Genomic DNA, 13,775 nt, shown 5'->3' with positions numbered 1-13,775 from the left:
TAGTATCTGTCATGTTATGTTAATGGAATTGATCACCTTCCCATTAATTTGGAATTTCTTGGCATGCAAATAATTAATATCATACTTAATAATAGTAAAAATGTAATTGTTTTAGATAAATTTTTAGCATTGTCATTGACACCATCAAGGACTTAACCTTCAGAATTAGTGTAATGATACTTTAATGTAATGACTTATTCACTTTCAAAAATGTCACAGCAAGAATAATTTGATAATACAATGCCTTCTTCCTGCTGTCAGAGGATTAGTAGCAGCCCTGACCTTTAATTACATTCTGATATTCATAATCTGATATCTAAATATTCATGTCCAACAAAATGCATATATCCTAGGAAGTACAACACTTACCAATTCTAAATTAGAATCCAATAAAGTTTTTCTGTAAATGCTCATATAGTAAATATTTTATGTTTCCAGATTTTCAAGTCTCTATCACAACCATTTAACTCTGCCATTGTAGCACAAAAGTAGCCAAAGGCAATAAGCAAATAGATAGATTTAGTTATGTTTCAATTAGACATTAACAAAAGCAGGTAATGGGCTGTATTTCACACTCAGGCTATAGTTTGGTGATCCTATTTTTATACCCTTTTGATTATTCTCTTATCTTTTCTAATTAATGACTCATTAATTTATCTAAATGTACTTACCTTTGTGAAATAGTTGATATTTTCTATATACTCAAAATAATTGCATAGTTAAATTGTATTTGTGTATACATTTAACAATTTCAGCAGAAGTAGCAGTATGTAAATACTGATTTTTAATATATATTTTATTGTTAATAGTATTACAGATGTATCCTATCCCACCTTTTCCTGCCTCCTTCCAACTCCGACCTACCTATCCCTAGGTCTTTACCACCCTATTGCCTCTACCCATGGGCTATGCATGTAGGTATGTAAGTTTTTTGGTTTATCTCTTCTTGTTCCCCACATCCCTACAGTAAGGTATGTCAGTCTGTTCCATGCCTTCATGCTTCAGGTCTTATTTTATTGGTCAATTCATTTTTTTCATTATATTCCACAAATAAGTGAGATCATGCAATATTTGCCTTTTTCAGATTGGCTTATTTCACTTAGCATAATATTTTCCAAGTCCATTCATTCTGTCCCAAAGGGTAAGAGATTGATTTTTACAATACATTGAAGTGTCTGAGTTCTAATTATATATTGGCAAATGGCTATCATCTTATCTAATAAAAGAATAATATGCAAATTAACCATTACTCCATTACACCCACAAGCCATGCTCACCAGTTAATCAGGAGCAAGTATGCAAATTAACACAACCAAGATGGCTGCAGCCATGGAGTGAGCAGGAGGTTTCCCTGGCAATGGAGGAAGCCAAGCTTTCCACACACTCCAGCAGGCACAGGCCTCCACTTAAGGCTACAAAGTTTCAATTATAGAAACTATTATAAATTATAAATAAACCCCAATAAAAATGGTGGCAGCCATGGGGCTAAAAGAGCAAGATGCTTGGTTTGCACTCAGTGATGGAGGAGGCCAAGCTCCCACAGCCCTGGCCTGCCTTGGCCTCCGCTCAAAGTTACAAAGTTTCAATTATAGAAGATAAATAAATCCCAGATACCAGGGCCGCTGCTTGGGTTGCTGGGGGTGTGGCTGACCTGGAAATTACCACAGACCCCTCGCTTAGACCACCCCATGCTCCAAGGGAACCCTCACCCTGATCCGGGACATCCTTCAGGGCAAACCAGCGGGCCCTCACCCATACACCAGGCCTCGATCCTATCTAATAAAAGAGTATTATGCAAATTGACTATCACTCCAACACACAAGATGACTGCCCCCATGTGGTCAAAGATGGCTGTCCCCATGTGGACACAAAATGGTTGCCACAAGATGACCTGCAGGGGAGGGAAGTTGTGAGGGACCAGGCATGCAAGGGAGGCCAGTTGTGGGCGATCAGGCCAGCAGGGGAGGGAAGTTGGGAGGGACTAGGCCTGAAAGGGAGGGAATTTGGGTGTGATCAAGCCTGCAGGGAGGGCAGTTAGTAGTGACTAGGACAGCAGAGGAGGGAAATTGGGGGTGACTGGGCCTCCAGGGAAGGGCAGTTGGGGGATGGTGAGGGCAGGCCTGCAGGGGAGAGCAGTTAGGGGGGACAAGGCCTGCAGGGGAGGGCAGTTAGTGGTGAACAGACCTACAGGGTAGGACAGTTAGGGGCAAACAGGCTGGCAGGGGAGCAGTTAGACATCAATCATGCTGGCAGGGGAATGGTTAGGGGGTGATCAGGCTGGCAGGCAAAAGTGGTTAGGGGCAATCAGGAAGGCAGGCAGATAAGCATTTGGGATCCAGCAGTCCTGGATTGTGAGAGGGATGTCCCAGATTGAAGAGGATGCAGGCTGGGCTGAGGAACACCCCCCCCATGCATGGATTTCGTGCACCAGGCCTGTAGTATATTTAAGAAGTTTTAACCATTAATCAGTGTAAAATATAATTTGAAAAATTTACCAAATTATTGTAGAATGTTGAGATATTCTATATAATAACAGGATAATATGCAAATTGACCCTAAGACTGAATGATGTGCTATGATGTGTACTGACCACCAGGGGGCAGGTGTTCAATTCAGAACTGAACCCTGGTGGTCAGTGCACTCCCACAGGGTGAGCTCTGCTTAGCCACAAGCCTAAGCCATCAGTTGGACATCCCCGAGGGCTCCCAGACTGCAGGAGAGTGCAGGTCAAGCTGAGGGACCCTAATCCAGTGCATGGATTTTTGTGCACTGGGCCTCTAGTTTTATTATAAAAGACAAGATCATTAAGAGGTATCATAGTTCCAAAAATGGCAGTTTCATATGTGACAAAAAATTAAGAAAAGTTTGATGTATATATGTTTATGGTACCTGCAGTCATACCTGTGCTATGGTAGATATGATATTCATACAAGGTGAGGAAGTCTATCAAATATTCCATCTTTTGCACCAAGAAATTGTGTAATATGGAGTGCTCTCACAAAGATGTCTCTATAGAATCTAAAAAGGACCCCAAGAAAAAAAGAGTACACATTTGAGTACATAATATACTAAAAAGCACCTTATAGGCAAGAGAAAACTGCAAATAGGACTAGCTAAATCAAAAGGTATTTGCTCCTTTACCACTATAAACACTGAGAAAGAGGACACCTACTTTAGAAGGGCTCCTGGTGGGTAACTGGGCTCAAATTTAAAAACAAAACAAAACAAATAAAAAAACAAATAAAAAAAAACATTTCTGCACAGGGGCCTCTCACACAAGCTACACTTCCTCTGCATTGAACTGCCTACCTACACTATTTCTGCCATCTGAGCCAGCCCTTCTAAAGTAGCTCCTGGAATCCTATTTCAAATGCCCAAGTAGAGCTGTGCAGCTCTTGAGCAACCAGAGTGGTTTTATATTGACCAATCAAGACAGTGCTGCAATGAGTTGGAGTTCTCATTTGGATGAGGACATACTAATCAGGGCCAGGGAATTTATGTCCATATAAGCCAGCTCCCCTCTGGCTCAGAGAGCAACTTTCCCTTTACACTGAAGACTAAAGACTGCACTGCCCTGGCTGAGCTAAAAACAAATAAATAACAACAACAACAAAATACCACAAAGATGTCTTCTAAAGCAGAATAGAGCGGCCAGAAACAGAGCAGAGAGCTGTCCAGCATTAAAGGGTCCTGCCCCAGGCTACTTGGCCCTAGGAATGCCTCACAGCAGTGCCATTTTTACAGCCCTGTGGTATCACAACTGAGCATTTTGCATGGAATAAAGTTTCCTCCTTCACTGTACCTTAAATGGGGGATTTCTGTTGGCATTGAATTGGCACCAAAAACTATCTGTTGACACCACTCACCATTTTCGGTGCCAAAGCAAAACAAGTAGTGACAAGGAAAGGAGATAAAAATGAACAAAAGAACTGAACATGTCCCTCAATACTACATGCTAGATCCTGAGCATCAGGTGAGAGGAATTTGAGGTGAGTAAAGTATGACTTAATAAAAAACAAAAGTTCTCATTCTATATTACACTACAATTTAAAACTCAAAATTCAGACAGTTATTTTCAGAAAGAAAAACGGTGTGACTTTCCCAATTTGCCATCAGCAAGCTAGAGAGAGAGATTGGACTCAGTGTGTACAAAGCACTTGTGCAAGAGGAATGATACTATTTTATAATTTTACCCCATCAAGGTTAGCTTGTTTAATAAAGTAGTTTAAAATGCATGTTCTTTTTTCCAGCAATTAAATGCTTGAATAATTTTCCTCTAAATTCCCTTTATTTACTACTCCACAAACAATACACTGATATATAGTTTAGATATATCATTATAAAATTTCAGAGGATAGAGGAAGAGAAGGCAGGAGGGAATGAGGGAAAATAAGAGAGACAGAGGGAGAAATTCACCTCCAAATGGACCTACTATTTGACTTCCCATAAGCAACATTGTATATTAGGAGGAAGTAGAGAAATTCCTTAAAATGTCTCTCCGAGGGTGCCTGAAATCTTTTGGAGAATGCCTGAAGTCTTCTAGAGGATATCTACCAGGTTGTTAGACATTTCTCTGGGGATGCTTGAAATTGTCCAGTTGCCTCAAGTCTCCTTGCTGATGTGTAAAGTTTTCAGAAAAATCCACTGCAGATACTGATGGATCATTTGAGTCAAATTAATGGGTCGTGTGTGTGTGTGTGTGTGTGTGTGTGTTTGTTTCATGTGTTTATTTTTTATTTCTTTATTGATTAAGGTATCACATATTTGTCCTCATCCCCCCATTCCCATCCCAATCCCCTCCCCACTTATGCCCCCATCCCCCTGTTGTCCATGACCACTGGTTAGGCTTATATGCATGCATACAAGTCCTTTGGTTGATCTCTCCCCCTTTCCCCATCCTCCCCTACCTTTCCTCTGAAGTTTGACAGTCTGATTGATGCTTCCTTATCTCTGGGTCTCTTTTTGTTCATTAGTTTATGTTGTTCATTATTTCCCCTAGATGAGTGAGATCATGTGATATAAGAAATACACTTATAAGAACCGAAAATGAGACAAGCAATAATGGTTATGCTGAGAGGCAAATGAATCAGTCTGTAGTGAGTTTCTTTCTGGACCAACAGTTCTTTTGGGTCCCAATTTCAATGTCAAACAGTTCCTTATGGGTACATGTCAGCCATGATATTTCAGTTCTGGATGGTGGACAAATGGTGATGCAGGTCTGACCCTCTCTGGTTTGGTTAAGGTCATTTCTATCATATGACTGTGAATTCTCTTACTGGACAAGAAAAAAAAAATGTATACTAAACTCCTGCATTTGTGCCTCAGATATGTCTGTTTAAATTTTATTTTTATTGATTTCTATTTTTTTAAGAGAGAAAGGAAGGGAGAGAGAAACATTGATTTGTTGTTCCATCCACATAGGGATGGAACCCAAAACCTTGGCATGTATGTATGATGCTCTAATCAACAGAGCTACCCCTCAGGGTCTCAGAAATAAGTCTTAACATTACTTCTGTCCTTAAGAATCTTCCACCAGTTTGCAAGACCTGTTCCTCTGATTTGAATTTCACTAATGTTTCTCCCAGACCAACTCCTTTATCACAAGAAAGCAAGCAAAATGTCATCCTCAGCAAGAGGAAAATATGCAAGGAACTTTCGTATTTTAACTTTTGTAACATTAAATGGGAAATATATGTACAGTTTCAGGCCAGAGTAGCCTTCTTGAAAGTATTTTTGCAAAACGTGTGAATGCTTCTGTTTCTCTATTGAAGTTGGTCTTCCCTTTTCATAACATTCAATGAACTTCAGCATTTGTTTTCTAGAAAATGGGTCGACAAGAACTGGATGATATCGTAAAACAGTCTTATGTAAACCCAGACCAGTGTTATAGTCTTTTAGAGTCTTGAACATCACAAAGGCATATCTTGTTCTTTCATTTTTACAAAAAAAACAAAAAAACAAAACAAAACAAAACTAATCCGGCCTGGCCTATATGGCTCAGAGATTGAACATTGACCTATTAACCAGGAGATCATGGTTAGATTCCCAATAAGGGCAGATGCCCCGGTTTCAGGGCTGGTCCTCAGTAGGTGGCATTCTGGAGGCAGCCGACCAATGATTCTCTCACCAATGATCTCTCTCTCTCTCTCTCTCTCTCTCTCTCTCTCTCTCTCTCTCTCTCTCTCTCCCCTCACTCTCCCTTTTTCTCTGAAATCAACAAAAAAAAATTAAAAAAAACTAATCTTTTCATTAGATCAGTACCTCTAAATAAATTTAATAATTTGGTCATAGTTTTTTTAAGTCAATATAAAATCCAAGAGGGGAATAAGAACATGGTCTTCTGGGAGATTTTTAATGAGATATTTTTTTTAAAATGTCTGTCATTGACTCCTCTTGGTGATGAATCTCACCAAGGAATGTCACCCTCCTTAAATGTACTACCACCAAATTCTACCCACTGTTGTTCTGAGCCTTTCATTATTTCTATAAATCTGGAACCCATAAAACTTCTATGACATTTCATATCTCCTGAAACAATAGTACAGAAAGCAAATTTTACTATGACTTTACTAGTATTTTGACCTTCATAATGTTTTAAGAAAATTACCCCATCCACATATAAACCAAAGAAAATGACATGGACATCATCTTCATTTACTAAGAAAGACAAACTTACAGAAAAAGTAAGTATATTCTGCCTTCAATGGCTGCATCTTCATTGGCCTTAAATCACCATGTCCTGTACCATTAGTATGAAACTCAACATCTTGTTTAATCAGAGTCATATCCAGAATTACTTGCTTTTTCTTTAGTGCTCAAAACAAAAATTAGATAAACAGCCAAACCTTGATACCCCAGATCCTGGTCACTCTCTTTCTTTGTGATCAGTTCTTTCATTTCTATAGTCTTCTGCATCTTTTCCTTACTGTTGAGAAAGAGATCTACAGAGGACTTCTTGATAAACCCTCCCACACAACTGATAGCGCATCTTGCCTCCCCAATTTTCCATCCAATTGTATGAATGTCTCCATCAGAAATAGTCAATCCTGTGAAAAAGTGACAAATATCCATAGGCCCCACAATTAAAGGAAACTCCAGTAAATGAAGGACTACCACCACGCTGAGCTCAAATCACAGTAAGTAATATCTTTTTTTTAATTATTATTTATTGGAAACCAGATAATTCTGTAAAAGCAACTTAACACTGCTGCCAAGTTGGACACACAAGGCTGAGGGTTGGGGGGTCAGTCCTCGTATCAGCCCCTGAAGTCCAGAGGAAGTCATAGAGTTCCCAAAGGGGTATTTTTTGGGGGAATCACACAGAAAACGATACACTTGAGATGTTAGAGCAATGCATTGATAAGGCAAAAATCCCAAAATACATGAAAAATAGAAATATAATACTCAGTAGACATTCCTGCTCAAAAGTGTACAAGAGAAAAAATTTAAAAAGATGAACTGTATGTCCATGAAAACAGTTTACTATGGTGTTTCTCCTTTTTCCACGTCCCGCAGGAAAAAACGACAGGTTCCTGAGTGGAGGAGCTGGGGATTAAGAAATTAGAGAAAGAAAGAGACAAGAGGCAGAAATAGATTCATAAAGCTGGGAGCTAGGTGGGTGCCATCTCTCTGATGGAGAGACAGTCACACTCACCACAGACAACACAACATATTTATTGGCTTCCAAAGGGGAGTTTAAGGTCAAAAGGAGTTTCGGGTGTGCCCAGATCCTATTCATCAAAATCTGGGTAAACTCCTTATTTTTTGGTACAAGATTTAACATATCAAGACCTGGGAGAGTCAAGGTCCTATTTGTTCCTCATTCCAAGCACTTGGATCAAGAAATCAGTACTGATAACAGGATTCTGCCAGTGCCCTCGGGCTCAGCTGATAAGAATTAAAAGAATGTCCATGTGCATTCTCTGGAGCAGGCATCTTCAAACTACGGCCCGCGGGCCACATGCAGCCCGCAGAGGAGTCTGATCCGGCCCGCCAGGTTTTTTGGGCAGTGAGCGCAGCCAAGGTGTTACAGTAGGAATTAGTAGTTCATATAGTCCGGCCCTCCAGCTCTCTGAGGGACCGTGATCTGGCCCCCACTTTAAAAAGTTTGAGGACCCCTGTGAGTCTGGAGGCTCTCTACAGTTTACTATGCTTATAATAAATGGTTAATTTCAGTTTTTTGGAGTTGTTCTGTATACAAAGCACAGAAGACATACAGTTACAAATTATAATATAAATGTAACCAGAGTTCTGAGGGGCCTCTCAAGTTGTTCAAATTTTTGAGGCATAAACACAAAATGAAGCCATTGTTTTCCAATGACTATTCCTAAGTAGTCTCCAATCATACCACATTGAATCTCACTGTCCTTTGGGGTACCAGGTACCTTAATCAAATCTTTGATAGAGTATATAATATTACATTCACTTTAAGCTGCTTAAATATTCTCTCTTTTACATTAACATTTCAATTCTGCTCATTTTAAAGCTTTAGTCTCAAACTTGCCTCAAATAATTTTTTTCTACTACCCAATCTAAGATAAAATAGTCTGGTTGAAACATCAAAGTGACTTGTGATGTGCTTTATACAGGTACTCTTTCTCAAAATATTCCTGCCCTCTGCCTTCAAATACTAGACTGCCAATGCCTCTTAATGTACTATCAATAGTAAGGTCAGCAGGGCAGCACCTTGGGCTGAACAAAGAAAATACTTTTTTTCTCTTAATATATGGTTTCACAAAGCTATGGGAGGTAAAGGAGAAGCCAAACACTTGCCTGGACAATGATTGTCACTAACTGTGCAGACACCATATCTGCAGAGGCCCTAACATCAGACAGATTCAGCTCAAACTACAGAAAGGTGAAAGATATGTTTATATCATTGGCATGCAATAGAAACCTCTTGGTTCTCTTTTGCAAACTCTGGGAGAGAGATCTCAAGGGACTGGGACAAAGTGGGGGTAGGCCTACCTTTTCATAAATTATGCTATGCTTTCTTTAAATTCTGATGAAATGCCATATCAAGACCTCCCACTGAGAGATCTTTCAGATAAATAAGCTATCACCTCTTTTTTTTTTTTTATTTAAGCAAATCTATAAATTTTAGAGGACATATGTCAAGCAGCTTTCTTTTCTGCAAAGCAAGCAAAGGGAACTGCAAAGGACAAAAGTGCCATAATCATAGGCTCACAGAATATTCTTCCCAAAACTGACATTTTATTTTATTCTGTTAGTGACATTACATTTTATTCCCAAGTTAAGCCTCAGAGTTCTGAATTTCAACAAACTTCTAAATGGGTTTCAAAATACTAAAGGACATTTCCCATAGGCATTTTCAATCTTTATGAATAGATCACTCGCATTGCCACCCTCATTGACTTAAAAAAAAAATGGAAGGCACTCTTTCCCTCCCTCATTAGGGCTAGAGGTGGGCAGGATGGTAACTGGAGAATGTGAGATACTTATGGAAATCTGTGAGCCCTGTAGGAATGTATTGGTCCTAAATTGTATTTGCAGATGATTCCTCTCTAACAGGACTTTGAACTGATGAGATATTTAATGCAGTTTTGGTTGAGTTTCACCCATAGTCACAATTTTAGCACACAGAGAAAAAATATAACTCAATATCTCTTTGCCATTACTAGTGATTTACAAATGTAAAAATACAGAAGACAGAACCTAATAAGTAGGAGGAAAAATGGAAAGAATAGGGTTGATAACAAATTTAATATTATAAAATATAGAGTCTAGAAACAGATATACAGGTGTACTATATGAAGCTATAAAGGCTACAATAAATGAAATAATATTAGCTATTTGATTTTCTTGAGTAGGGAGGCTTAGAAAAAATATAGAGATATGTTATCAAAAAGCTCACCCATAATAACAGGAATTAAATGGGTAATGTTTAAAATGGTGAACTAGGTAATATTGATATTAACATATTTTTTTAGAGTTATGTAATAAGACACCAGAAAAGTGGAAACCAGAAACAATTAAAGGTGGCTCCCCCACCCCTTCAGAAACAGGACTATTGGTGGGGATGAGACAGTATTATTGCTTTTTATTTTGCTCTATTTTGTATTAATTATTTCTATAAGCTGTATGTGTGAAATGTTTAAATTTAAATTAAAAGACAGTGTTTATATTGGCAATGTGGTCATGAATCAAACACTATTATACAGTGATGTGGAACTATATACTGCCATTACTTTTTAGGATAAAAATTTTTCTTATTATAAACTTTTCTTTTATTATTGATTTTGAGAGAGAGAGGAAGAGGACAAGGAAGAGGTGAGGAGGAGGAGAAGAAGAAGAAGGAAGAGGAGGAGGAAGAGGAGGAGGAGGAAGATGATGATGATGATGAGGAGGAGGAGGAGGAGGAGGAGGAGGAGAAGAGAGGAACAATTTGCTGTTCCACATATTTATGCATTCATTGGTTATTGCCGGAAACCAAAACCAAACATTGTCACTGGTAATAAAATGTAAAGGGAGCTGGCCAACCTTGATGGCTCTGAATGGTTGGAGCTATTAACTCATTGACTCTAGGTTGAGTCACTAGTGGTAAAATGTAAAAAGAGCTGGCCAACCTGGATGGCCCTGAATGGTTGGAGCTATTAACTCATCCATCTCTTAGTTGAGATAGTGGTAGCTGAGGCAACTTTAATTTGTTGATCATATGCAAATTCTTGTTGATTTTCTGTTGTTGGAATTTTCTACCTAAGAGATGTTTTTGTCTCTGAACCTAAATAAAAGGAATGGTAAAAGGCCAGAGCAAAGGAGTAGTCCTCCCTGAGAGGTGGACTCCCACCTGGCCGCATTTCCCCAAATTAACTTTTCCAGTCTCTCTCTTCATTTTAATGTGCGGCCTTCTCCAGAAACTGGACTCTGAGTGGGGCCTGAACCACATGTGTAGTGTTAAGGGATCCCACAGGTTATTCCTTGTATATGCCCTGACTGGAGATCAAACCCACAACTTTGGCATATCAGAATGATGCTCTAACCAACTGAGGTACCTGACAAGGGCTAACATATACTGGTATTTTTTAATGTGGCTTCTGATCTCCTCCCATCAAGAGATAGAATCTATTTTCCCACATTATTTTATTGTATTAATAGATGTCTGGTGCACAAAATTCATGCACAGGTAGGGTCCCTAGGCCTGGCCGGCAATCAGGGCCAATTGGGGCTTTCCAGCTGCCAGCCAAGGACTACCTTCCCAGTGAAAACTCTTGGACAAAGCAATTGGTGTCTCTTTGTATTTGTTTGATAATGGTTGTGTTTGAGGACCTTCAGATTAGACTGGTTCTCTATGAGAATTTCTTCCAAATTAAACTTTAATAGAAGACACAATTGTTTTTAATTAGTCCCTTACAAAATACTTAGTGAATATACAAATGTGAAGAAGATGGGATGACAATAAATTGGTTGGATTAATATTTTATTTCAGTCTTACTTAATTTGATTGAAATAACTGAGAGTAAGCATTTAGGTGGTAGAATACAAAAATAAACTTTAAAATAATTTTATAGAACATGTTACATTTACATTTGTGATTATATAGAAGAAAGCTATATTAATTTACAAGGTCAGAGAGTAAATAATTATCAGCATAGTGATTGGAGTGATTAACAAAAATGCTTTATTTCTAATTTTGTCCCTTACTTTGATGTTGTTGTTGTTTTTTAATCCTTACCTGAGGATATTTTTCCATCAAATTTTAGAGAGAGTGGAAAAGAGAGGCTAAGACAGAAAGAAATACTGATGTGAGAGAAACACATCGAGAGGTTGCCTCCTGCAAGAGCCCTGACCAGGGCCTGGGCTGGGGAGGAGCCTGCAACCTAGGTATGTGCCACTGACTGGAATTGAACCTAGGACACTTTAGTCTGCAGGCCAACTCTCTATCCCCTGAGCCAAATTATCTAGGGCCATATTTTAATGTTTTTAAATATACACCATGATATTCAGAAGCTGAACAAGTGCTATTTAGATCAAACCTTCTAATATTTACAAAAATTAATAGTAACCCAAAAGCACACATTTTTAAAATTTAGCACAGTTTCTATTAATATTTCTAAAGGATTACTTTAATTTTATTTAGTTGGATATTTATATATCACCACTTTTTCATTCACTCATCTAATATATATATATATATATATATATATATATATATATATATATATATATATATATATATATTGTATTTGCCATAGTGGCATAATTTTAGAGGAGTGACTTTCAAATAAAGAGTTATGAAAAATTTCTAGAAGATAAATTCAGTGGTCACAACCAGAGGGGTTTTTTAAATGAAAAGGAATGGAATAGAAGAGGATAAAAATATTAGCATTCACTTTCAAGTTTCATGAAACTTTTACTCCAGTTAGATATATAAAGAAATACACAAATATATTTTATGGTTCATAGTCTAAACGCTATTCCTTGCTATGGGTTCCGATAAAAAAAAAAGTTGAAATTTTCTTATGTAAAAGACAAGGGACCTTTACATTTAATGGAGTATCTGTGTGTGTGTGTGTGTGTGTGTGTGTGTGTGTGTGTGTGTACCCATTATTTGATGGTAGTATTTTATATATCTTTTAAGAAAATGTCTCGTAAACGATGCAAATAGTCAAATCCTTTTTAGTCTATATAAAAATCTATAATTTTTTCCTAGAGAATTATTTTTGATATTTGTTTTTAAATGCATGGCAGATGCCTTATTGCTGGTTGCTCAGCGCCTGCTATCGCACCATGTGGAGATTATTATAGTACACACTGAGCAACGAGTCAGCTGGAGAACACTGGCAGAGAAATGGGTAGCTCATGAATAAACATTTGCTTAAATATCACATTATATGTGACCACTTTCTGCAGCTTCTGTGGTTAGCTATTTCTTATAAATTGAAACAAAACCAAAGTGAAAAGTGCAAGATCATTTGTGTTTATAGATGATAAAATTTATGTAGCTCTGGGACATTTAGGTGCGATGGTGTTATCCGAATACCCTAAGACTGGAATGATATCACATTCCTTTGAGGTTTTTCGCTGCCTATCATCTTTTCTAGGTCAAATCCTCAGGCGACTAATGCAAAGAACTACAAGAAAGAAGTCAATGGTAAAGTTATGACTGTCCTAAAATACTTCTACTGCTGAAGAAGCATTTGAAGGTTAAATTTCACTCGTAAGAAAACAGCTTTGTATTATATTGATTTTTAGTGACTTTCAGCAAGGTAAAATCTATAGATGCTTGCTGGTAGGAGGAAGTAAAATTTAGGACAGCGCAAGAAATAAGTACATTTATATTCATGAACAAGTTCGTTCTTTTTCTTTAGATAATGATGAGAATTTTTAATATCTTTTCAATAACACATGTATTAGCATTATGGGCATGAGGAAGTATTACAAAAATGGCTTATAATTTTACATTCAGTTTCTCAATGTAATTTCTAGATCTTTTGAATTTTAGCTTTTATGGGTGATTATTATTTTTTCTTTTTTAATTGGATTTATTGGGGTGATGTTAGTTAATAAAATTATATAGGTTTAGGGTGTTCTCCTTTAACCCAGTGCTCACATTCTTAATCTTTGTCTTCTTTCCTTTTCATTTTATTTTATTGCAATTGGAGAAAATATTATCATTTTAGTTCATTTTTTCTCTGCATCATACATGTATTCACATCGCATTTCTTATACTCCAGTAATAACACATATTATTTTTTTGAAATATTTCCTATCCAATTATTTCACCTAAAGAATGCTAAAAAGAAAAGTAAAATAAA

General features: G+C 37.6%; 1 pseudogene; it reads right to left on the bottom strand.

The window, feature by feature from the left end:
- Window positions 1–6,285: 6,285 nt before the first annotated feature.
- Window positions 6,286–8,808, bottom strand: LOC118706726 (annotated as a pseudogene).
- Between the last annotated feature and the right edge of the window lie 4,967 nt (window positions 8,809–13,775).

The sequence above is a fragment of the Pipistrellus kuhlii genome, unplaced genomic scaffold, assembly GCF_014108245.1.
Source record: "Pipistrellus kuhlii isolate mPipKuh1 unplaced genomic scaffold, mPipKuh1.p scaffold_m20_p_54, whole genome shotgun sequence".
NCBI lineage: Eukaryota > Metazoa > Chordata > Mammalia > Chiroptera > Vespertilionidae > Pipistrellus > Pipistrellus kuhlii.
The sequence above is the reverse complement of the archived record's forward strand: the minus strand, read 5'-3'. Positions and strand labels throughout refer to the sequence as shown.